Genomic DNA, 25,600 nt, shown 5'->3' with positions numbered 1-25,600 from the left:
GCCAGTACCCCAAAGTGAGGTCAAAGGTACTCAGATATTGGGCAGCTCCTAGCCGGTCAATTAATTCATCCGCCCTAGGGATCGGATGAGCATCAGTTTTTGTCACTGAGTTCAGTCCTCGGTAATCCACACAGAACCTCAGTTCGGGTGTGGTGCCTGGTGGTGCGGCTTTTGGCACGAGCACCACCGGACTGGACCAAGGGCTGTTGGAAGGTTCAATAACTCCCAGCTCTAGCATCTTGGCAACCTCTCCATGGATGCTAGCCTTCACCTTGTCGGACAGCCGGTAGGTCTTCGACTTCACTGGTGGGCTGTCCCCTGTGTCCACATCATGGGTACACAGGTGAGTCCTTCCCGGGACAAGGGAGAACAACGTAGAGAACTGCTCCAGGATCTGGCGGCAGTCCTCCCGTTGCTCAGGAGTTAGAGTGGGAGAGAGAATCACTCCCTCCACTGACCCATCCTTCTCTTGAGACGAGAATAGATCTGGGAGAGGTTCGCTTTCCGCTTCCTCTTCCCCGTCAGTCACCATCATCAACATGACTTCGGGCCTCTCATGGTGGGGTTTGAGACGGTTGGCATGCAGCACCCGTAGGGGCTGTCGAGGGGTCTTAAGGTCCACCAGGTATGTGGCCTTACCCTTCTTCTCCAACACTTCAAAGGGGCCTGTCCAGCGATCCTGGAGGGCACTAAGCTCTCCAGGCTCCATCACCCACACTTTCTGGCCAGGCTCCAATTCCACCTGGTGAGCATTGTGGTCATATCACTCTTTCATGACTGCCTGGCTGGCCTCCAAGTTGTCGGAAGCCTGCTTCCACAACTTTGCCATTTGGCTCCTGAAGGCCAGCATGTAGCTCACCACATCCTGGGGGGGTTTCCTGGGAGATTTCTCCCAACCATCCTTCACCAGGCTGAGAGGACCGCGTACAGGGTGCCCATACAGAAGCTCAAAGGGGCTGAAGCCCACTCCCTTCTGTGGCACTTCCCTGTAAGAAAAGAGCAAACAGGGTAGGAGGACGTCCCATTTCCTCCGCAGGCTTTCGGGCAGACTTCTGATCATGCCCTTCAAGGTCTTATTAAACCTCTCAACCAGTCCATTTGACTGGGGGTGATAAGGAGTGGTGAACCGGTAGGTCACTCCACACTCCTTCCACATTGCCCGCATGTAAGCTGACATGAAGTTGGTCCCCCTGTCGGACACAACTTCCTTGGGGAATCCCACTCGGGTAAAGATCCCCATTAGGGCTCTAGCCACTACAGGTGCAGTGACTGTCCTCAGAGGAATTGCCTCTGGGTACCGTGTGGCATGATCCACCAGAACCAGGATAAACCTGTGACCAGCTGTTGTTGGTGGATCTAAAGGCCCTACAATGTCGATGCCCACCCTCTCAAAGGGTGTGCTAACGACTGGAAGTGGTTCCAGGGGAGCCTTTAGCTTCACCCCTGTTTTCCCACTGGCCTGGCAGGTTACACATGTCCGACAGTAAGTGTTGGACGCCACTTTCATCTGAGGCCAGTAAAAGTGGAGGACAAGCCGTGCAAAGGTCTTGTCCTGGCCTAAGTGTCCTGCCAGGGGTATAGCATGAGCCAATTCCAAAAGAAAGGCTCGGTATTGTTGCAGGACTACCAAGGCCCTTGACGAACCAGGCAAGGGTACCTTGGGTTCACTGTAGAGGAGTCCATCCTCCCAGTAAATATGGTAGTGTCCCGTAACATCACCTGCTGCTTGGGCTTCAGCCTGTCGCCTCAGTCCCTCAAGGGTGGGGCACTCCCTCTGCCCCTTAAAGAATTCCTCTCTGGTAGGACCTCCCTCCACATGCCACTCAGCAGGGATGGGTAAATCCTCCAGAGAGTCTACTTCCCCCTCCACGGACTCCTGGTCCACCACCGCAGGTGGCCGATCTGTCACATGGGGTGTGGAAGCCGGAGCAGGCTTTCCCTGTCCCCGGGTCTGTCCCTTTTTAGCAGCGGGTTGGGCCATTGTTCCAGGCTCCAACCCAGGCGAACTCCCTCTCCGGGCAGTCGCAGACCGTGTGCTTGCACAGGCCCAGTCAGGTGTACCCAGCATTGCAGAATGCGTCCGGTATTCTACCTCTCTCCAAGTGTTGTGTTCCATGTCATTCCCCAACAGACAATCGACTGGCACGGCAGGGCTTACGGCAACTCGAAGTGAACCTGCAAACCCCTCCCACTCAAAGGGAACCTCAGCCACTGGATAGTGGCCCATTCTGCCATCAGCCATCGCGGCGGGGTGGAGTACATTAGGAACCACCTGCTCTGGAGACACCAGTTGACTTCTCACCATAGTCATACTGGCTCCTGTATCTCTCAGAGCCTCCCCTCTCTGGCCATTGATGGTGACCCATTGCCCATACTTTGTAGTATTTGGGGGCACCTGGATCTTTGGAACCATCTCCCGCTCTCCCAGGGACACTAAGGTGGCACCCGCCCACTCACCCCCCTTATCTAAGGGCAACTCCTCCCCGAGCGCTACACTAGCTACTCCCGGTGACTTTCCTCCGGTGGGAGGGGGTGGTCTCTTTGGGCATCTGACATCTCCCTTATAATGTCCAACACCACCACATTCAAAACAGTGGAGAACCCTTGGCTGCTGGCTTTGGCCAGGATTAGGGTTTCTGGGCGGGTTTGCCTTGGGGGTGAAACCTGCTCCCTTTCCTTGGAAATTATTTTGGGGACCTTTGGAGAACTCCTTCTTTTTATCTCCCCCCTCCTTCTTCTGGGGGGCGCCCTGTCCGGCTTTTTGAGAATCCCCTCCAGTCCCCTTTGAGGACACCCGGGTACTTGCCCAGGTATCCGCCTCCTCTGCAAGCTTCCGGGGATTGGTCAGCTTGCTGTCCACCAGGTGTTGGCGCAGCTCGGGAAAACATTTCTCGAGGAGGTGTTCTTTCAAAAAGAGATTGTACAGCCCCTCATAATCCTTCACCTCGCTGCCCTGGACCCAACCCTCCAAAGCTTTCTTGGCGTAATCCAAGAAGTCTACCCAATTCTGGGTACTCAGTTTGTGACTTCCCCTGAATTTCTGTCTGTATCTTTCAGGGGTAAGTCCAAACTTCTTCACCAGTGCCACCTTCATTGTAGGGTAGTGAGTTTGCTCCTCCTGCTCCAGAGCCAACAAGGTGTCTCTGCCAGCAGGTGGCATGTATTTATACAGCCCACCCCCCCAGTGAGTTTCTAGGATCCCGTGAGCCCTTAATGAAACTTCGTAGGCGGCCAACCATTTGGCAATGTCATCGCCTGTAGTGTAACTGGCGATGACATCCTTGGGTAGATAGGGTCTGGGTTCCCTGGTATTCACCTTAGTTTCGCTGCCACCATTATCTGAATTGGAAGACCTTAGGGTTAAAGCTTGTGGGTCCATCTCTTTAATGGTTCGCTCATGGGCTAACCTCTTGTCCTCCCTTTCCATATCCATTCTAGCTAGTTCCAACCTCATTCTCCTCTCCTCCCTCCTATCCTCTAGCTCGGCGTCAGTTAAACCCCTCTCTGAGACGCTGCTGCCCACCCTTGAAGATGTCCTGGGACCTGTCAGTAGATTCCCCCCTCCAGCTTGGTACAACATTGCAGTCTCAAGGACAGTGTCCCTGTCACTCCCTTCTGGGTCCGGTTCCTCCCCGGAATGAGCCTCCACCCATGCCCTTATGCTTGTCAGCAACTCGCCTTTCCTGGCACCTTTTTTAAAGAATACCCCCTGTTGCTGACACCATTCCTTGAGTTGGGTCACGGTGTAGGATTCTAGCTCCTCTAAATTTAATTCCATTTTTCACTATGGAATAAAATTAACACACAGGAGAAAACCAAGAAGTGACCTGAGGTTAACCTCCACCCACCACCAGAAACAAATTTGGAAAAATAAAAAGGCAAATTAGGAGGGCCGCAAGGAGAAAACTCCTGGTGTAGGTCAGTGTATTGCGTTGAATTACTATTGAGTAGCTGCAACCACAGTCAGGATCCCACCGCTAGACACCAATCTGTTAGAACCTGGGATGTCAGGTCACCTAGGGTAGCCTGGCCTAGGGGTAAGACATGCAATTCTAGAGGCACAAGTGTGAAGGTTGCAGACCACCCAGCAGTAAATCCACGCAATACACTTAAAAAGGACACTACACCAATTTGTTATGAAAATATGTACTGGTTTATAAAAATAATATCTTTGCTCTTTACTTTCAGAATTCACCACTAAATACACTGCAGAATGTCAGGTCATAAATCACCCTACTGTTGGAGTTGTTAAATCAAATCAATACACAGCATTAACAGTGTTTTACATTAAACTCATTACTCTGAAGAGGTGGTCTTCTCTGACCCACCTAAACCTTAACTCTCTCCCCACCTTGGTTCATAGAAGGATTAATTAGCCTCCCTCTGCTCTAACTCCTTGCAGTTGAATTATCAACAATTATTATCAATTATGCTAACATTAGAGACATTTAAATCAGAATATTAGCTCATATTTGAATGAACACTCCACCTTCAATGTTATAAATTTCACTGTAACTTTTTAGGACCAGAGGGCGCTCCCTAGCACCAGCCTGGTCCTAGTCCAATCAATCGGCAGTCTCTGCTCTTATGAGAGACACTTCTCAGCCTCTAACTTCCCCTGTTTAATCCTCCTTACTTGTAATTTGGCCTCACCAGAGGCAGGGCAAAGGAGCTGAATGCTGAGGAGGCTCGCCGATCTCCAGGGCCCCTCAGCTTCCCCCTTCCTTCTCGAGCCAGCTCCTCCGTGTGGCTTCTGAGCAGGGAAAGGGAGTTTTCCGCCGGTTCCTCTGAGCCTCTGCCAGGCTCCTCAGTTCCCCCCTCCCGCTCGCGCCAGCTCCTTCGTGAGGCGCTCGAGCGGGGGAAGACGTTACCACACACCTAAACCTCTGCTCGGCACCTCCCCGCCTGGTCCCGCCTCCGCCTTCCTGTCGAGAAGCGGCGCGACCGGGCATGCGCGAGCGAGCAGTGGCTTCAACTGGAGTCTGCTCGGTTCTGCTTCCTCCAGCCCCGCCCTCAAACACCGGCTCACTTGCTCCTATGCCGGGTTAGCGCTGACAGGACACAGGGCAGGAAACGATCCTTCCCCACAGCGTCCGCTGCTATCACCGGACACAGGCACACAGGCGGCCTGATCAAATAATCAGCGCGCTGCGAAGCACCTCGAGGAGAACACACTCCAGCGTCCGCTGCTATCACCGGACACAGGCACACAGGCGGCCTGATCAAATAATCAGAGCGCTGCGAAGCACCTCGAGGAGAACACACTCCCAGCCCCGCTTCAGTCACTAGGAGTTCACTTGGACAAGGGCAGCCCCAGGTACAGGGAAAAGGGGGGAATAACCTGTGATACGTGGCGATAGACTCCTCACCAGCTCACAATCACCACAGCCACTGTAATGGTATCCTGGGGATCACTTCCCTTAAGTTCCTTTACTGGGCAGAGGACTGCGCTCCGCAGCGCTGCAGTCTCCTTCTCCTGTAGACTTCCCTTGTATGATTTAGACAAGGGGCAAGCTAGGCGCCCAGGGTCTCCAGTAACCCTCAACAGCGGGGTCAGGACAAGTAACCCAAAGGGGGCAGTGTGGTGAATCAGTAAGGCCGCTTCCCAGTCCAGGAGGTCAACCCTATGTCTAGCCTCTTCCCACCCTTAGCTACAGCCTGTCCTCCAGCTGACTCTCTCAGGTAGACAAAATGGCTGCCCAGCATTCCGCCTTATATAGGCTGACCCTCAGTGGTCCAGAAGGGACCAGAAGGTTCTAGAATGCCCTATACTAGTCTATGGGCAAGTTCTGGGATTTGGCAGTTAGGGCAGTTGGTAGCCACCATTTTGTGTGGTTCCAACTATTCCTGTCAGAACAGGCCTCTGGGCCTGAGGTGAAAAACTATGAGGGGGAAAAGAACACCTATCCCCTTGACCAACACCTAGAAAAAGTCAGTGGACAAAAATTATTAAGGGAATGAGGGGCAAAAAGGGGACAAAATAAATAATAATTTAGAGGGACTACGCAAAAAGCCAGACAGGTCTAACAGTGGGTCATCAGTGTACATAAGTGAGGCACCCTCCTGTGTCATATGGGGAACATGAACCATAGCACTAGTGATGCTGCCTCTATCCTGCTTTGATTGACCTTGAAGGATACTTTTACTTGGTGTTTTAGACCTTGCTATGGGGTCCATTGATGATCGCTTATGTTCTAGCAGTGTATCTAGCGACAATCTTTTTTCTGTGAGCTGAATTTCGTGGACTAACAGTGATTCTGCTCTTTGAAGAAATGCATCAAGGGTCCCCTTAACCCCGCCCCTACCCCAGGAATCACCTTCCGCTTACTGAGTGGTGTTCGATACTCCCACCAGTTACAGCGCAGATGTGCTATAGAACTATGGTCATGTCCTACGTTACATACAATACGAAAGGCACTAAAAATTAAATGGAGTCCACAAAGCACAAGGCGCTGCCTCCCTAACTGCTAAAACTGATGTAATCAGCTATTACTTCCACTCATTCACTCGAGGACGTGTCCACAATGTGTATCCGGCCGTTTACTTACTGCCACTCTGGCTCTAGCGTCCGTCCCTATGGGAGGTGTCCTGTTTCAGACTCAATGGGGGTGGCGCTACCCGGCCTCCTCCGGCCTTTGACGGGCCCGCCCTCGTCCTGCGCCACAGGAGCCCCAACGCTAATTTATACTTGTTGGCCCGATGGAAATGTCGTGAGAGCACACTGCCTCCTGGGAACTGGAGTCCCGACAGTCCAGCGCTCCGCAATGTGGATGGGGCGAAGTCCGTCAAAGAAGGCAGCCACAAACAACAAGCAGGTCACTGGACAGCACAGAGCAGCAAAGGGCAGGCGGAAATGACCGGTAGGTCAGAGGGGTAATCAAATCACAGTATACTGTTCCAGAGGTTCAGTCCCAGAGACATTATCTGTAACTGAACGCAGACACCCTAGGAAGCATGTGTTTTTAAGACAATTGCGTTCACTCACTTGAAGGTGACATGCTTCATCAATGGGCTATACTCCTCACCAGGCCGGCGCTACAATGCCTGGCGGGCACCACAAGAGGACACTTTGTCGGAGATCTTTTATTAAGTACTCGGGATGAGCATAGTAGGACAGAGGATGTTGTGTCATAAGATGTGAGATTGGTGAAAGTATGAATATAAGATCAACTATCGGCCAGTTGCAGCAATATAGTTCATGTGATCTTCCTGGTCCATGTTGAGATTAAAAACAGTGGCAGAGAAAATGAGGAACTAATGGCCCCTATCACTTTGTGAAAGTGTCGATCACCTATGGACCTGCTGGTAAGCTGGGGTCTATACTTCAGGTCAACTTTGTTCATGCCTTGTGTAGTCATGGATCAATCTGTTGGCATTTCATCAGGACCAAATATGGGAAAATGGGTAAATGTGACCTAATCTTCTCCACAGCGTGAGGAGCTTTGTAACTCAAAGCCCTGCACGGTGCATAGGTGATAAGGTGCCTATTACCATCTTACTACCACAGGTGAGCACTGTCTAACAGAGTGCACTAGATACGGTAACCCTCCTAAAATTCAGGACATTTTGACTTATCCAATAGTGCCGCATCAGAGGGCAACTGGTTTGAAAAGCACATGCTTCCTAGGGTGCCTGCGTTCAGTTAGAGATAATGTCTGTGGGGCTGAACCTCCAGAACAGTATACTGTGAGTTGATTTATATGAAAAATGTGTATATTGGACTGTCATTTTCCTCGTCATCTCTTGTGATATGTAAAATAAAACACAGCACACCGGGAGGCCAACAAATCTATCATACATTTAATGGAAAAAAAAATATTTTTTCTTTTTTTAAAATGTTTTCAAAAACATTTATTGAGGAACAAAATCATGGCAGACACAATACACCGAGCAATTCCGCAGCTCACATCAGCAAGATACAATTCAAGTCAGTCATTTAGTAACAGGCAGATTACATTGAATACATTTAATGCAAAAATAGAAAAAGGCCAAGCAAACTAACAAGTGACAATTGACTTTGCAATGGACGAGAGCATCCACCCTAAAGCAATTTGAGTATATAATGCTAATGCTACACAATGTATTTTTACACACTTTTCTCCTAATACAAGTCAATGAAACATGAACACATGATAGAAACAGTTACTGAAACGACACTAATGAGTAAGAGGCATGATCTTCTCTCGAGAGGAATGTGAGGAGTCTGTGAGGTGCAGATAAAAGATACACAGACAAGCTGCATAACTCACTGTTTCTGGAAATAACACTTCTGTTTGTCAATATTCAATTTACTACAAGATGCAGGAAAGTGTGCAGATGGACATCACTAAGTAAAATGGTTCTGGGCCCTAATAGAATCAGGTAGAAGAGGTGTTGAAGGGTAGTAGAGAGGTAGAGGGGTAGTAGAGGGTAATAGAGGAGTAGAGGGGTAGAAGAAAGGAAAGAGGTGTAGAGGGTTAGAAGAGGGGTATAGGGGTAGTAGAGGGATAGAGCAGTTGTAGAGGGGTAGAAGAGGTGTAGAGGGGTAGAAGAGGGGTAGAGGTATAGAAGAGGGGTAGAAGAGAGGTAGAGGGGCAGAAGAGAGGTAGTGTAGAGGTAGAGGGGTAGAAGAGAGGTAGAGGCATAGAAGAGAGGTAGAGGGGTAGATGAGAGATAGAGTAGAGGTAGAGGGGTAGAAGAGAGGTAGTGTGGTAGAAGAGAGGTAGTGGGGTAGAAGAGGAGTAGAAGAGAAGTAGAGGGGTAAAAGAGAAGTAGAGGGATAAAAGAGGGTTAGGGGTAGAGGAGTGGTAGAGGGGTAGAAGAGGGATGGTAGAGAGGTAGAAGGGTAGTAGAGGGGTAGAAGGTTAGAAGAGGGGTAGAAGAGGGGTAGTAGAAGGGAAGAGGGGTGGTAGAGGGGATGAAAAGTAGGAGATGTTGAGGGATAGAAGAGAGGTAGAGGTATAGAAGAAATGTAGAGGGGTAGAAGAAAGGTAGAGGGATAGAAGAGAGATAGAGTGGTAGAAGAGAGGTAGAATAGAGGTAGAGGGGTAGAAGAGGTAGAGGGGTAGACGAGAGGTAGAGGGGTAGTAGGTTACAGGGGTAGTAGGTTTGAGGGATAGTAGAGGTGGGAGTTGTAAGGGGTAGAAGAGGGGTAGAGAGGTAGAGGGGTAGAAGAGAGGTATAGGCGTAGAAGAGGGGTAGAGGGGTGGGGTAGAAGAGAAGTAGAGGGGTACAAGAAGTAGAGGGGTAAAAGAGCGGTAGAAGAGAGGTAGTAGAGGGGTAGGCAAGCAGTGGTAGAGGGGGATGTAGAAGGGTTAAGGTATAGTAGAGGGGTGTAAGAGGGGTAGAGGGATAGAAGAGGGGTAGTAGAGGGTAGGGGGTAGAAGAGAGGTAGAGGGGCATCAGAAGGGTAGTAGAGGGTTGTAGAGCAGTAGTAGAGGGGTTGCGGGTAGTGGGGAGTAGTAGAGGGGTAGACGAGGGGTAATAGTGGGGTAGAGTGGTAGAGATTGGGTAGTGGGGTAGAAAAGGGGTAGAGTGGTAGAAGAGGGGTAGTAGAGCGGTAGAATGGTAGGAGAGCAGTGGTAGAGGGGTAGTAGAGGGGTTGAGGTATAGTAGAGGGGTATACGAGGGGTAGAGGGGTCGGAGAGGGGTAGAAGAAGGGTAGAGGGGTAGAAGAGGGGTAGAGGGTTAGAAGAGAGATTGAGTAGAGGTAGAGGGGTAGAAGAGAGGTAGAGGGGTAGAAGAGAGGTAGAGTAAAGGTTGAGGGGTAGAAGAGAGGTAGTGTAGAGGTAGAAGAGGGGTAGTAGAGCTATAGAGGAGGGGTAGAAGAGTAGAAAAGGGGTAGAGGGTTATTAGAGGGTTTGAGGGGTAGAACAGGGGTAGAGGGGTAGAAGAGGGGTAGAGCTGTAGAAGAGGGGTAGAGGGGTAAAAGGGGTAGAAGAGGGGTAGAAGGGTAGTAGAGGGGTAGAAAAAGGGTGGCGTTGTAGAGGGGTATAAGAGGGATAGAGATGTAGAGGGGTAGATGGGTAGAAGAGAGGTCGAGGTATAGAAGAGAGGTAGAGTAGAGCTAGAGCGGTAGAAGAGAGGTAGAGGGGTAGAAGGATAGAAGAGGGGTAGAGGTGTAGTAGAGGGGTAGAAGAGAGGTAGAGGGGTAGAAGAGAGGTAGAGTAGAGGTAGAGGGATAGAAGAGAGGTAGAGGGGTAGAAGAGAGGTAGAGTAAATGTAGAGGGGTAGAAGAGAGGTAGAGGGGTAGAAGAGAGGTAGAGTAGAGGTAGAGGGGTAGAAAAGGTAGAGGGGAGGTAGAGGGGTAATAGAGGGATAGTAGGTTAGAGGGGTAGTAGGGTAGAGGGGTAGTAGAGGGGTACAAGAGGTGTAGAGGGGTAGAAGAGGGATATTAGAGGGGTAGAGGGGTAGTAGAGGTGTAGAGGGGTAGAAGCGGGTTAGAGGGTAGAAGAGGGTTAGAGGGGTAGAAGAGAGGTAGAGGGGTAGAAGAGAGGTAGAGGGGTAGAAGAGAGGTAGAGTAGAGGTAGAAGGGTAGAGAGAGGTAGAGGAGTAGAGGAGAGGTAGAGGGCTAGAAGAGAGGTAGAGGGATAGAAGAGTAGAAGAGAGGTAGAGGGGTAGAGGAGAGGTAGAGGGCTAGAAGACAGGTAGAGGGATAGAAGAGAGGTAGAGGGGTAGAAGAGAGGTAGAGGGGTAGAAGAGAGGTAGAGGGGTAGAGGAGAGGTGGCGGGATAGAAGAGAGGTAGAGGGATGAAGAGAGGTAGAGCGGTAGAAGAGAAGTAGATGGGTAGAAGAGAGGTAGAGGGGTATAAGAGAGTTAGAGTAGAGGTAGAGGGGTAGAAGAGAGGTAGGGATATATAGGCAAATGAAAAGGAATCTATCCACTTCAGGAATGTGAAAGAAAGCTCTCGTATTTTGAAAGCTGATGACCCATGAGTTGAGAGGAAAGCCAGATAGCTCCTCTGCTCGTGAGAGCGCGCCCGAGCGCGTAACCGCAAGCTCTAGGCCACAGTGGTAGAATTTTCTGAAGCCCACTTACTAAAAGTCTCGCCAGTGCAGGGCATGCGCTGGCTCAGGTGAGACCTAAAAAGGTTGCTTTCTGACCCAAGCACTACCTTTTTGCCAAATTTGGGGTAATTCCGTTCTGTAGTTTTGGCTGTAGCCTTGCACAAATTTTCCTATGGGAAATTGATTTTTTTACTCTTATTTTTTTATTTTCTCAAAAACTACTGAACGGATTTACACCATTTAAAAAAAGGTCGCGTTCTGAACCAAGCTTTACCTTTTTGCCAAATTTCGGGTAATTCCGTTCAGCAGTTCAGGCTGTAGCCTGTCGCAAAATTTCCTATGGAAATGAACATGGAGAAAACACGTTTTGGGACCCCGCTTTTTTCTCGGCCCCTGCTTGACGAATCACCCCCAAACTTTCAGGATAGGAGCTGACCTGGATAGACATCTTTTTGGGAAAGTTTCAGGAAGATTCGTCAAACGACGCCAAAGTTATTTGCAAATCAAAAAATGTTTTGCCTGTGGAAACTAGGTTCTAACTATAACATACCTACATATATATATATTCACGCTCCGGTTCCAATGAAGAAACACTGCACACGCAGGAGCCCCTTTCAAAGCTTCTTTATTGCAAGAACGCGTTTCGGCGAAGATTCCTTCCTCAGCTTGCTTAAAGAAAACGCCCACCAACCAGTTAATGTATATTACCAGGTAGGTTGATGTGCATTGGTTGTGGCGGTTCGACATGGAAGCGTGGACATGCTGCATGACCTTTTGAAGAAGTGCCATGGGAAGCAAATGATAGAATTGGAGGAATATTTGTTTTTAAAAACTATGCATCCCACCTTACCAACCTTCTATCACCTCCCCAAGGTCCATAAGAACATTAACAACCCACCTGGAAGACCGATCATTTCATCTATAGGGGGCTTAACTGAGAACTTGTCCAAATTTCTAGACCACTACTTGTTCGAATTTGTGCTCTCTCTGAAGTCATATATAAGGGACACATCCGACTTCATTGAAAAAATTGAGAACCTACAATGGCATCCCACCTATGTACTCTTGACATTAGACATCACGAGTCTTTATACGTGTATCGAACACGAGAAGGGCCTATATGCTGTGAAATATTTCTTGGATAAGAAACCATTGAAATTTGCTATGCACAACAAAATGCTGCTGGAGTTGATCCAATTTTGTTTATATTATAACATCTTTTTATTTCAGGATCAAATATATAAACAACTGTCTGGTACAGCGATGGGGTCCTGCTTCGCCCCCAGTTATGCGAACTTGTTCGTAGGCTGGTGGGAGGAGCAGGTAGCCTGGGCCCCGGAACATGAAACATTTAACAACAAGGTGGTTGCCTGGTATAGGTATATCGACGACCTATTCCTAATCTGGGATGGGTCGGTTGAAGAGGCAAAACAGTACATTCAATTATTGAACAACAATGATTGTAATCTGAGATTTACGGGGGATATCAGTCAAGAGCAGGTCAACTACTTAGACCTCCAAGTTACCGTGAGAGACGATAAGATATGTACCTCACTGTACCGCAAGCCAACTGCGGGAAACAGCGTGTTGCACGCTACTAGTAGTCACCCCAAAAAACTCATTAACAGCATTCCTTACGGAGAACTACTCAGGTTAAGACGTAACTGTACCTTGGAGAAAGATTTTGAACAGGCAGCTAGGGAAAGTATGGACAGATTCTCTGAGAGAGGATATAAACGTAACCTCTTGAACAATGCCCTCAATAGAGTAAGAAAACTTCCGAGACACTCTCTCTTTGAGAAATAATCACGCCAAAATATTGATGGTCAATTCTGCATGATTACTCCCTACTCGGCCAACTCATGGAAACTGAGATCTATAATGCAAAAACATTGGCATATTCTAAAGACTGACCACATTATTGGTCCAGATATGCCAACTGTTCCACTAATTACCTTTAGCAAGGCCAGAAGCTTGCGTGACTACATGGTTCAGAGCCACCTAAACCCCACACGCAAGAATCAGGGCACATTGAATGATGCAAAGGGCTTCTTCCCTTGCGGGAGATGTAAGGCCTGCGCATCTAGTAAACGAACATTATCATTCGAGGTGAGAGGCTGTAAGGGTGGAAAGAGGATAAATAAATTTATGTCATGCCACACAGACTATGCGATTTACTGTTTGATGTGTCCTTGCCAAATGAGATATATTGGCAGCACAATCAATCCGGTAAAACTAAGAGTGCTTGAGCACATGCGAGCGATCGCAAATAGGGATTTCTCTTATCCGGTCGCTCGGCATTTTGCCATAAAGCACAATAGCAACAGGGACCTGTTGAGGTTTTTCTGTGTGGACTGTATACCCGAAAATCCACGAGGAGGCAACAAGTTACAGATGCTCAGGAGATTAGAATCCCGATATATTATAGACTTGGAGACTAAGGCCCCTGGAGGGCTGAATATGGGGGAAGAATTATCATCTCACCTGGGCTGAACGTTATTTGTGGGTTTCCGTGTAATTGTACTTGCATGACCTTTGTATTTTTGGTTTCTGCTATTTTGAACTTTATTTAACTGAATCTGGAGAAATAATGTACTGGATGAGGGGATTTGAAATTGTCTGGATGGGTGTTTGGAGCTAGCCTTAATGATGTGATTATGTGAAGGTCCATGGATATGATGTATTCTTTGGTAACTAGCAGCCTCATTGGCTGCAATCGCCGATCCACGGCAAGATCACGACGAGTAGACCGTTTGGTCTTCAAGTTGATATGCACAATCTTCTGTGCTTTAAATTAAAGGAATTTCCCCCATAAAATTGTGGAGTACCAGATGCACCATATCCATGCTCACAAAACAATTGCGAACATTTTCCATCAAGGTAAATGCAGGCTGATGTAATATCAACATCCACACTGGCATATAGGACATTACACATTACAAGATGGCGCTGACAAAAATACTCACGTCAGTCCTATGTTTATGTTTATGTCCGTTACCAATGAAAAAATGTGATATCATGTTGCCGCTTCGCGCGTTTTCATGTAAACACTGACGAAGGGAGATTCTCCCGAAACGCGTCTGTTTGGACTAATAAATCCTTGCTGCTGAGTAACAGGAACCCCGAGAGTGCTGTATCTTTTTCCAAACCCGGCTGGGATTATTCTTGGGAAAGCTGAGCAATCATATACATATATTACCTACTGGCAGTAGCCAGTAGGTATATATAGTTAGGACCTAGTTTCCATAGGAAATCGCCAACATTCTATTGGGAATAACTTTGGCGCTGGTTGATGAATCTTCGCAAATTTCTCAAAAAAGATGGCTCGCTCCGCTCCGCTCCTTCCCTGAAAGTTTGGGGGGATTCGTCAAGTGGGGGCTGAGAAAAAAGGGGGGTCCCAAAACGTGTTTTCCCCATGTTAATTTCCATAGGACCTTTAGACTCGGCTACAGCTTGAACCGCTGAAGGGAATTACACCAAACGTGTCAAAATGGTAGTGTCTGGTACGCAGATCACGCTTTTGGTAAAATAGTGTAAATCCCTCCAGTGGTTCCTGAGAAAAGTAAAAGAGAAGCAAATTATATATCTATAAGCGCGCACGCGTGCGCGCACCCCCGCGTGCGCGCTCCCCCGCGAATTTTTGGATTTTTTGGGGGGGGGGCTTGGGGGGCTTCTGTCTTATATTTTATTGTGTTTTATTTTAATTTCGAGGGTGCCCACCCCTCGTTTTACTCCCGAGATCACCGCCGCGGCCCGAGCCGCCTCAAGATGGCCGCCGCCGCCTGGTTGTGGGCGGGGCCGGGAGGACGTGGTTTCCGCTTCCCCCTGCCTGGGGGAAGCCTTTCATGTGCCTGCCGGTCTCCCGTGCCAAGGGGGAGACCGGATAATGGCAAGAAGATGTAATGTCTATTTTGTCCCACGGACAAATAGCCATTAAATCGTGTACATGATACAGGCTGTGGACACTCTGGGTCTCACAGCCAATCAGAATGGTTGGCAGGGAGCTGCATACGCTTTTGAGGCCTCGGATTGGCTAGCAGGCCATGACTGGGTTCTAGCCAGTGATTGGCTGGGGAACTGAAACTTCAGTCGCAACAAGCGGCAATCTCAGCAATCGGGTGTCTTGGTTCCTCAAGATCAATGGGGTGGACGTGTAGAACCATGCGGAAGCTGTCCCCATTTTAACAAAAGAGGATAGCACAAATATCTCGCTGATGGTGGTGCGACCTGAAACGGGGTGAGGAGGCAGAGAGGCATTAATGTTACCAGGCTAATGACAAGTGAGCTTGCGGCATAAGGGGCGTAGGAATATAGTTAAGTTTATTCTCGGTGCTTGCGAAGGGAAGAGGCAATGCAAACATCCTGCGAGCTCAGCGAATTTCAGTAAAAATAACTGCATTATCGAGTGCCCAGTTCAGATTCCACAATAGAAAACAGAGCGCGCTAACTTGGGGTTTGGAGCTGACTGTTTTTTTAAGTGGAGCTCAGCTACACGGTAACGCATGTTATACTAAATGTAGCGTTAAAGAATTGTACTGGGGCATAAACATTAAAAATTCACGAGTTCCGTATCACCACACAATAGCATTAGAGCACACAAGCAATATGTTTGTTTTACCGCGTATTGCCTGTGAAAGCCGGTGGATTTTAAAAGTGGTTGGCAGAAATATGATTTGTATTAAATTCCTTTATAACAGTGCGACAGAATCTGTTATCTATTTCCTGCAAAGTGCCTGATCGAAGTCGTCTAATTTTTGCCCGGATGAGAACTGAGGTGGTGAACAGTGAGCTGCTGTGTGTTGTTGCATAATATATGTAAAGACGAAGAGATGTAGAAATTCCAGTGTCCAGAATCAGTCACCTATCGCAAACACTCATTAATTGGTGGGCGCTTCACATTGAACACAACGTGACACGAGTTAACAGTATTAGTTTCGCCTTATTTTTCTCTCACGCGCCCATGTTACATGCTCTCTTTCCTGCTATTTTTCAGAATATGTGCTTGTGTAACAACATTATTAAACAATTGCTTGGATTGTGAGTGCTTCGTGCAGCCACGTGCTGCAAGCGCCTCAGCCCCGTCTCTTACTCCCCAAAGCCCCTCCTAAAATATTTCTTGCACCTCATTCCTTGCAGTTTAACTGTATGGGTCAAACCACATCAGTTCAATCAGAGGACGCCCCTTTGGTACATTACATGTTGCGCGTTCGAGGGCACACATTGTCCGCTTTCTTCCAGAAGACCACAAAGAAAAGCATTTCCCACTACTGCTCTAACGTCAGTTGTAACTATTGTGTTTATTTACAAGCTACGAAGAAACTGGTGGAATTTATAGAATTTGAAATTGGCCAATTACCCCCAACACGCACCTGGCTGCACAGGAGCCATGCAGCGTTTGCAAAAAGACACCCCGGCACTCTGTAGTAGCGTGTCCATGAGCTCTCAGTCACCAATCGCCTCGCAGCAGCCGAACTCCGGTACTTTATCATAGAGAAATGTATTCCTTTCAGTCTTGTAACCTGCACACCTCAGTTATATTCTGCTCTAAAACGACCCTCTCTCTTGCTCCCTGTTTCTCAGACTGTGTATGTCATGAACTAACTGAAAAATATCAACACGAACTGCACATGAGAGCACAACCCAGTAATGCCCGACTAACTATAGTCCTCGCAACCTCTTCAGTCTCCACGCACATAATTTGTTTTTTGCTAAAGTACCTCATGTTAGCGTGTTCCTGCTGTTATAAAAATGTCTCTAATCTTTTCTGGGAGTTAAGTTAGACTATATCAACTACTAAGCATGCAATAAAGATACCAACAACTCCACACTTCCTTGCACTAATACACGCTCACTAGTGTCTCTCTGTGTGTGTCACTCTGTCTCTCTCACACTCTGTCTCTCTCACACTCTGTCTCTCTCTCTCACACTCTGTCTCTCTCTCTCACACTCTGTCTCTCTCTCACACTCTGTCTCTCTCTCTCACACTCTGTCTCTCTTTCTCACACTCTGTCTCTCTCTCTCACACTTTGTCTCTCTCTCTCACACTCTGTCTCTCTCTCACACTCTGTCTCTCTCTCTCACACTCTTTCTCTCTCTCTCACACTCTGTCTCTCTCATCAAACTAGCATACTGGCTCTGGAGCCTGAGACGGGAACATTGCAAACAGATCACTGAAGAAAAATTCAGCCTGTGGATCTAATCCAGTGGGATCGGAGCAGGGGTGCTGCAGGTGTCTCTTTACTTTGTATGTGGTAGTAGGCCCAAAAGCCCACCAAACTACCATACTCATATCTATCTATGGCACATAGGTTACAAACATATCACTGCAGCAGACTTTCGACCTCCTTAACTGTCCTTCTATCGGTAATGGAGGCTGTAATCAGAAAGTGTCACAGTTTGCCTGTGATGTGATCAGATTTTCTACGTTACGGGTTTTGTTTGCGCTGCAGAGCTGATACCTCACGGTTATGCGACGCGTCATGAGGTGCTCACGTGGCTACGTGATACGTCACGTAATAAAGAATATATTTTACAGCTATAGATATTAGCTTTTAAAAAACCAATGAAATTCACTTAAAAAAACATAGGTTATAGACCATATATAGTTAGGAATTTGCATTTACAAAACCTTGAAAATTCACTGAAAAAACCATAGGTTAGAGACCATATATAGTTAGCTGGACATTTTATTGACATAAAACCAATGAAATTCCATATATAGTTAGTTGATATAGGTTTTAGGCCTTATATAGTTAGGAATTAACATATAAAAAACCATTGAAATTCCTCCTATATAGTTAGCTGGACATTTTATTGATATAAAACCAATGAAATTCCACATATAGGTAGTTGCACTAACCATATATTTCGCGCATCCGCAATCCAATGCTGATGATGTCACATATTACATCATTCACGACATGGTCAGTGACATCACTGATGACATCACTGATGACATCTCAAATGACATCACTGATGACATCATCCAGTGTCTGTGTGTTTTTGTAAAGTTTAAATATGTTTTACATATTGAAGAATGAGAGGATGTATAAGAGTATGGATGAAGGATTTGATTGTATAAGTGAGTAAGTATGTGTTAGTATATCTGTGGAAATGTAAGCTGTTCTGTGTTTAACTGTATAGATGAAGAAATCAAAGTGTGATTGATTATTTACAGGACTGACTAGGTGTGTGAGTAACTCCATGGATGAGTGGCAGTGTGTGAGTGTCTGCATAGGTGTATGAGTGCATATGATAGTGTTGTAATGATGAGTGACTGTATGTACGAGTGACCTTATGGGTGAATGAATGAATGTGCATGTAGACGTAGGAATAATTGAGTGCGTATGTAGTAAATGGTATTGGTGTGTCAATAGTTTCAAAAATGATACTCTGTATTTTACACTAGGTGTAACAGAGGTTATATTAGAGTGTAAGGAGGTGCATTGTATTATCACATGAAGTATATCATCAGTGGTGTGATCATTGATGTTAAAAAAAAAAGGAAAAAAAAAAGCTACTTTATTAAAAAGCAGTCCCAGACATGGTGGTCTGCTGAGTCCAGCAGTCCACCATCCCTGGTAGGGCTGGCATTCCCAATGGGCTCGTAAATTGCGAGAGGCTCATTAATATTAATGAGCCTCGCAATTTGCGAGCCCATTGGGAATTGCAAATCAGTGTAATAACAACTACTGTACATTTCATTTAGCGCCTCGCAATTGGTGTCTCACAATGAGTCGCAAATTGCGAGGCGCAAAATGAAAGGGTTGTACATATGGCCCAGGGTCTATTAACCGATCTAGTGTTGGTAGACCGCCACAACCATCGCTCGCTGCAGTGGTGGAACCCTCAAAACTTAGCAAAAGGGCGGCCTTTCATAGACCCGATTCCACAGACACATCGTTAACCGGTTTGGGTGCCCATCTTCTACATTACAAAGTCCAGGGGCTGCGGTCGGACAGGCACAAACGTCTCCACATCAACTACCTGGAACCTCTAGCAGTGTTCCTTAGCTTTTCTCACCCAACTTGTAGGCAAGACTGTCTTAGTTCACACTGACAACATGACAGCAATGTACTACCTACAGAAACAGGGAGGGACTCACTCTTTCCAGCTGTCGTGCCTTGCACAAAGCATTTGGGTTTAGGGGATTCACCAGAAAATCTATCTCCTAGCAGAACACCTCCCAGGGGTAGGCCTTCAGATTGCAGACCTGCTCAGCAGACACAGGCAGCAAGTCCACGAGTGGGAACTTCATCCCCAAGTTCTTCTTCCCTACTTTCAAAAATGGGCTTTTCTACAAATAGATCTGTTTGCCACAGTGCACAACGCAAAATACCCAAACGTTGCATCTAGGTTCCCACAACCAGCATCCAAAGCCAATGCCCTATGGACGATTTGGTCAGTTATATTTGCTTACGCTTTTCCGCCTCTCCTGCTAATTCCATTACTTGTTCGTAAACTCAGACAAACGTCCCTCACACAGATCTTAATAGCCCCCACATAGGCTCGCAACCTTGGTACACCTCCCTGTTAGAACTCTCAGTGGTTCCACATCAAAAGCTACATCTCACACCTTGTATCCTCACTCAGATCCATGGGGAAGTCGGACATCCAATTCCCAGAGAACTCAACCTAACGATTTGGCTCCTGAAGTCATAGAGTTTGGTTATTTACAACTATAACCAGACTGTATGAATATTCTCAAGGAAGCTAGAAAGCCGACTACTAGAGCATGTTATGCAGCAAATGGAAACGTTGTGTTGCCTTTTGTAACAACAACATCCTCAATCATCTTGATGCGTTTGTGCAGAATCATTTGTTAACTGTTGCATTTACAGCAATGTGGATTCACTTACACATCCATTTGTTTACACCTGGGAGTCGTAGCTGCACACTTGCAAAATAGACAACAAATATCTCTCTTCAGAGTACCAGTGATTAAAGCCTTCATGGAAGGATTAAAAAGGGTTATACCGCCAAGTATTACCCCTGCGCCAGAGTGGAACTTAAACCGTCCTTACAAGGCTAATGGGCCCGACTTTTGAACCAATGCACAAGTGTCCGTAGAGTTGAAGAACTTCAGGCATTACCTATACAAGAGCCTTTCTTTCAACTTCACTAAGATAGAGTGGTTCTACGTACCAATCCTAAATTTCTCCTTGAAGTAGTTTCTGCTTAGGGGTAATTCATGTGCGATATCAAATTAAAATAACATAACATTAGCATTTTCATTATTTATTGAACCGTCGTAATTCTTGTATAGAATTTATGTGCTGCAATGATAATAGAATCAGATAAAAGTAATTAGCAGTATAAGCACATTGAACAAAATAAATAGTTCCACCATCTTTCTAAAACAATGTACATATGCACGCATAGAACAACTATGTATGCGTTTTCCTACTATGCTTTCCCGTGTGTATGTGTCTGTTGGTCTCTGTGTTTCTTTCTCCCATTCCCTGTAGGGAGAGTATGTAGCTCCCCGTTGTAGAAGAGTCGGTCAAGAGGGAACACACTGCATTGAATAATTTCTTGTATGCACTTTTTATTAGTATTATAGGAAATCACAATGATTGATTGTCTCTGTTATATTCTTCTTTCTCACAAGGTCTTCCACTTCAGTCCCTTAGGTGAGCCTCGGCGGCCGTCGTCCCTCGGACAGAAGGAAAAGACTCAGGTAAGTGTTCTTGCTTTAGGGTTTAATCAAGGGAGGATTTGAGGGATAAATAATAGCTATGCATAAATATCAAGGGAGGGGGTAGAGGTTGGAGCAACCAAAGGAAAAAGAGTAGCCGTTGATTTCTGCGCTTGTCTTTCTTTTCTGTCTCACTTATTTCCTTTTCCATGGGTCCCTTTCAACCCTCAGCCTCCCCTCCCGTCCCTCTCTGACTCAGCCCCTTTCCAAAAGCCCCGTAGACGCCCACGCACCTTGAAGAGTCACGTCAGTCCGGGGCCGTGGTGTGGTGACTCCACGTCTTTCAGTGAGGTCTGGTCTTCTGTTTCGGCTTTCCCTCCTCTGCCAGGTTCGGGTTTTACGCTCGCCGACAAACTGTGACCTCCCCTGGGCTCCAGTTCTCTCTCTCAGAAGGCTGTTAGGCCTTCTCTGTCTTTCCGGTCTTCCCCCGCTGGTTTCTCCGCCTCGCGTTCCTGTGCTGCGTGCAGCTGGATCAACTACTGACCAACCTGACGCGCTCTCCACCCGCCTTCTTTAAGCCTGTATCCTCTGATGTCCGTCCTCAGCTGTGGCTTAAAGGGGCCGCCTGCCGATTCCCCTCTCTCCACTTCTTGATGACAGCAAAGCAGACAACTGGTAAAAGGGGACTGTGAATATAGGAGGGGAGAAATATATGAAGGGATGGCATGGCACTCCTTATCCTCTATCCCATCGTCTACCACAAGGGCTACCTGACACACCCCACCCCCAGACGTTTCCTGTTCGGGGAAATGAGGAATGCGTGAAAGAAAGTCAGCAACTTGGTATGCAGAGTATAAGAGATAACAATGCTAAAACTAGTGCCCATCCTGGAATAAAAGAAGACATACCTAAAAATAGCTTATCCTAAAAACCCACCTTCCAAAAACAAGATACCAAACAACAGGAAAAACTTAGGAGCTTCAGGTGATGTCCCTAGTGTCTGATTACTGGTGTTTGTTTAGGTTTACAGGAGTCCAGAGGTTACATAGCAAACCTTGTCTATTCATGCCGTGTATTTTTCATTCATTATTGTAGTATTTATGAAATCCACTCATCGCGTGCCAGAAGGGAGATGTGTGTGGCTACAGTTGTTTATATAGGGCCCGACTAGATCTGGTCTGTGTCTCCTGCTCCACAGCTTGTATCCGTAAAAGTGCATCAATGTCTCCTTCCCTTGGAAGCAAATCCACTTGTATTCCAGTTTAAGCATATTTATTCTCATAGAATCAGTTTCAAAATCCACTGATCCGCAAGTAAATTTAAATTCAGTCTACCCAATTGATTTTGGGGGTTCTCCCTTCATCAGGGTATGCATGTGAGGAATCTATATTATATGTAGTATGCGGAAAATAGTGACATAAGAATAAAATTGCAATGCAATCTAATCCTACAGATACATACATTATTAGTTTACAACATGTCCTGGTAGAGCCTAACCGCATGTCTGCGTTTGTGTTATACCAGGACCTTCACCTTTTCGATAGTGAGAGCTACTTCTGGTCGAAGAGAATCATCCTGATCTACTGCCTTTATCACGTGGCTTAGCTAAGGGTAGATGAATGCCAAGCAACTTAATTGCTGCCCTAGAGCGCCCAGTCCTGCTACAGTGAGCACATAGCATTTGTAGCACTGGGTTAGGAAAGGTTTACCTGTAGGGCCCTAAGACTTTGTAGCACTGTTAGGTTTACCTGCGGAACCCCAAGCATTTATGGTCCTGGTAGGAACGGTGTCTGTGGGGTCCCCAGGGACGCGTTATGTTAATTTTATTCTTATTAACGACTCACATCTGAGCAGTGAGTGTTTCACTGAGGGTTGTGGCCTCTTTCTCCTGCAATACATGGGATGGCATTGTTCTCTCTGAGTGAGTGTGAAGACAGAATAGTTTTATTATCTGGTGAGTTGCTCTACTGTTCATTGGCTCCTGTCCAGATCCTGGCCCTGCTTTAACAATTCAAGATTCATGTTCAGTAGTGGCAGTCACAGTATAAGGACTGTAAGCAAGACCTGCTGTAGAGTTTTCGCTGTCCTAGGAAATATGTCTCAATGTAGGAAAGGGCCTGTTTTGGACATGGTTAGCCTTCACTTTTTACCTGGAAAATGATATCGTTTTGACTGGAAGTGCACAGGGTCCCTGCCAACCAGGTCCCCTGAGCCGATCTCCTTCCCTGAAGTGTACCAGTCATTTCCACGATTGTCACCCCATTAGATCACATATAAGTCCCTAGTAAAAGATTCCTCTGTTGTTGAAGAGGGTCTCTAAAGGCTGCAGCACAAATTATGCCACCCTAAGGGACCCCTCACCAAGCACATACATACATACATACTGCCTCTGTAGCAGTGTGTCTTTGTGCAGACAAAAATGAAAAGTCGACATGGCACACATCCCTGTATGCGATGCCCATAGGGACTGTCTGAGATATAGGTAAGACACCCCTCAAGCAGGCCTTATAGTACAGGCTGCTTTAGGGATATCTCCTGTGAGGGCATATCCGCTTGAACAGATATGCCCCTGCAATATCCTTGTCGATTTCGGGATATTGCAAGTGACCAGGGAAGCTCTATAGTAAGTACATTGGCTTCACACTTGTCATTACGAGTTCCACAGCTCCATGAAGGTTTCACTGAAATATGGGATATTTTCTACCAAACATCTCAGCATAATAAACCTGTGCCGATTGCAGTGTCCGATTTATTAAAAATTGCACACAGAGTGCCCCTTAGAGGGGTCCCCCAAGATCTACCAATCCTTAGTGTGATTATCGACTGGCCTAAGCCAGCCTGCTACCACCAGACAGTGTTCTGACCACATGGGTAGAATGCCTGTGCACTCTGAGGTCGAGAACAATTGTATTGTATTGTATTGTATTGCATATTGGATTTATATAGCGCTTATCACCCAGGGGTCTCTAAGCGCTTGCCTTGGGAACCCGTCCTGGCTTTTTCCCTGTGAGATAGCCCCTACAGGGCATCCCCAAGGTGAAAGCCAGGCATCCCGCCGCGGGGGGCCGTTGTGGAGATTAAGCAAGCTTAATGCCCAGAGTTGCAGAGTGTGAACCCATGATTAGGTCAGGCACCGAAGTGAGAATTATCGAGTCCGTGGACATTTTGAGCTCAAGACCCTGCCGCGTCAGGAATTGAACCCTGGTCCCAGGTCTGACCTCAGCTTCAGGGTCTGCCTGCTCTAACCAGTGAGCCACACTTCTCCACAATGCCTTTCCTGGGTGGAGGTGTTCACTCCTCCCCTAGTCAGGAAGAGCTACCTGTGGCAGGGATTTTCAAAGGACTTGCCGCCTTTGTAATGCGACCCCAGACTCTCCTGTTAGAGGGAGCAAACGATCTTCCTGTCCTCACCCCCTTTTTGGCGCGAAGACAGGTGGAAAACCTTAGATAGAATAGGAGGTTGCCCCACCCCACCCCGTCCCCTTTGCCAACTCCACCCCTCAGGTGCTGGAGGCGAGGTGAAGTACACTTTGTAGTGCCCACCATCTTGAAGATCAGGGCTAGAACTATGTCCCCATTCCCACAGGAGGTGGGAATGATAAGAAGGTGTAGACACCCCTGGAAAGTGGCCCATTGGCCACTACCTTTTACTCCCTTGTAACACCCTTAAATCAAGATTTTAGGTGGCATCCTCAGAACCTGAATTTCAATTCCTGGCGACCTAAGAAGAGCCGGGCACTGCAGCCTTCTCTGCTGGTGAGGCTCTGTAGAGAACTACGGACATGGTCCCAGCCCTACTGGCCTGTCTGCATCCCTGGATGATCCTGAACCAAAAGTCAACTTGTCTTGCAGCCCAGCGACCTCCAGAACCTTGGGAGGATTGCATGCCTTCGATAAAGACCAAGGTCTCCAGAGAAAAGCAGACCTATTCACAAAGCAACCCTCTTTAAAGTAAAGACTCTGTGACCTGAAGAACTGCGCAGCCTGCCCCCCGGTTTTACCTCTGCACCCAATGCCACCAGCCCGAGTCCAAGTGGCCCACCTGTTCAGCAAGGTTCCCCTGCTCTCAAGAGCCCAACTCCACCATGAGCTGACCTCTCCTGGACTCCTAGAAGTTGCCTGCAGCTTCTGCAAGAAGACCCCTCAACCGCGATGTGCACTGGTTAGCCATTTCTGACACCAAAAGGCACCCCTTCACCCGTCCATCCTGGGCCTTGCTGAAGAGGACAAAAGGTGTTCCTACGTTCCTGAGCATCATAATTTACCTCAATGGCTTTTGGTTTCCTTCGATCGACCTCCTGGCTGGAGCCTGCAGCCTTTTTCAGATTTTCCATTGCTTTTCATTGGGCACCCGATGCTGTGTTGGCACCCTGCATCCAGCCGCCCCTGTGCCGCTGGTGTTGTAGTGTTGGTGCTGTTTTGGCCCCTGCTCAGTTTTAGCCTCAGCCCCGAAAACTGTTCCTCCAAGCCGCTGCTTCTTACCTGTAAGCACCCTCTGTCTGATTTCCCCAGTCCCCTTTAATTTGTATTCAGTGACTGACCTTGAACTTTCACCATGTACCTGCCCACCCCTTTGTCGCTTGTGGTGCACTGTTGGCGCTGGACTGAACCTTGCCCTGTACTGACCTTAACTTCCGAAGACTGTCTTGTAAGTCAATGTTGCGTATACATATGTTTAATGTTTTTTTCCTCCCATTGCTTAACATTGCAAAGTCTGAAAATTGCAGTGTGTCCACTTTTTATATTGAAAATTATGTATATTATTATTTATATCGCGAAATGTATTTACCTAAGACAAAGTTCTGTGGTTCTGCAAAATAAATCCAACCAAGTGTCATTTTTAGGTCTCGCTAGACCTATTGTTACCGAGTTCCTTGTCAAGCGACCTAGATCTGGCCACGAGCGCCGATTACACCTCGTGGACGCGCCCCCTGGCCCCGCCCCCCCCAGCCGTGCACATCTCTTGCTCCAACTGTG

General features: G+C 47.3%; 1 long non-coding RNA gene across 1 annotated transcript in view; it reads left to right on the top strand.

Moving 5' to 3' along the window:
* Positions 1-25,600, top strand: part of LOC147737406 (uncharacterized) — a 92,636-nt gene that overhangs the window by 13,027 nt on the left and 54,009 nt on the right. The window contains exon 3 of the long non-coding RNA XR_015297314.1: positions 20,597-20,665. This is a non-coding gene — a long non-coding RNA (uncharacterized LOC147737406). The remainder of the gene's footprint in view (positions 1-20,596; positions 20,666-25,600) is intronic.

The sequence above is a fragment of the Lissotriton vulgaris genome, chromosome 1_1 (assembly GCF_964263255.1).
Source record: "Lissotriton vulgaris chromosome 1_1, aLisVul1.2, whole genome shotgun sequence".
NCBI lineage: Eukaryota > Metazoa > Chordata > Amphibia > Caudata > Salamandridae > Lissotriton > Lissotriton vulgaris.
This window is presented reverse-complemented; position numbering and strand designations above follow the sequence as displayed.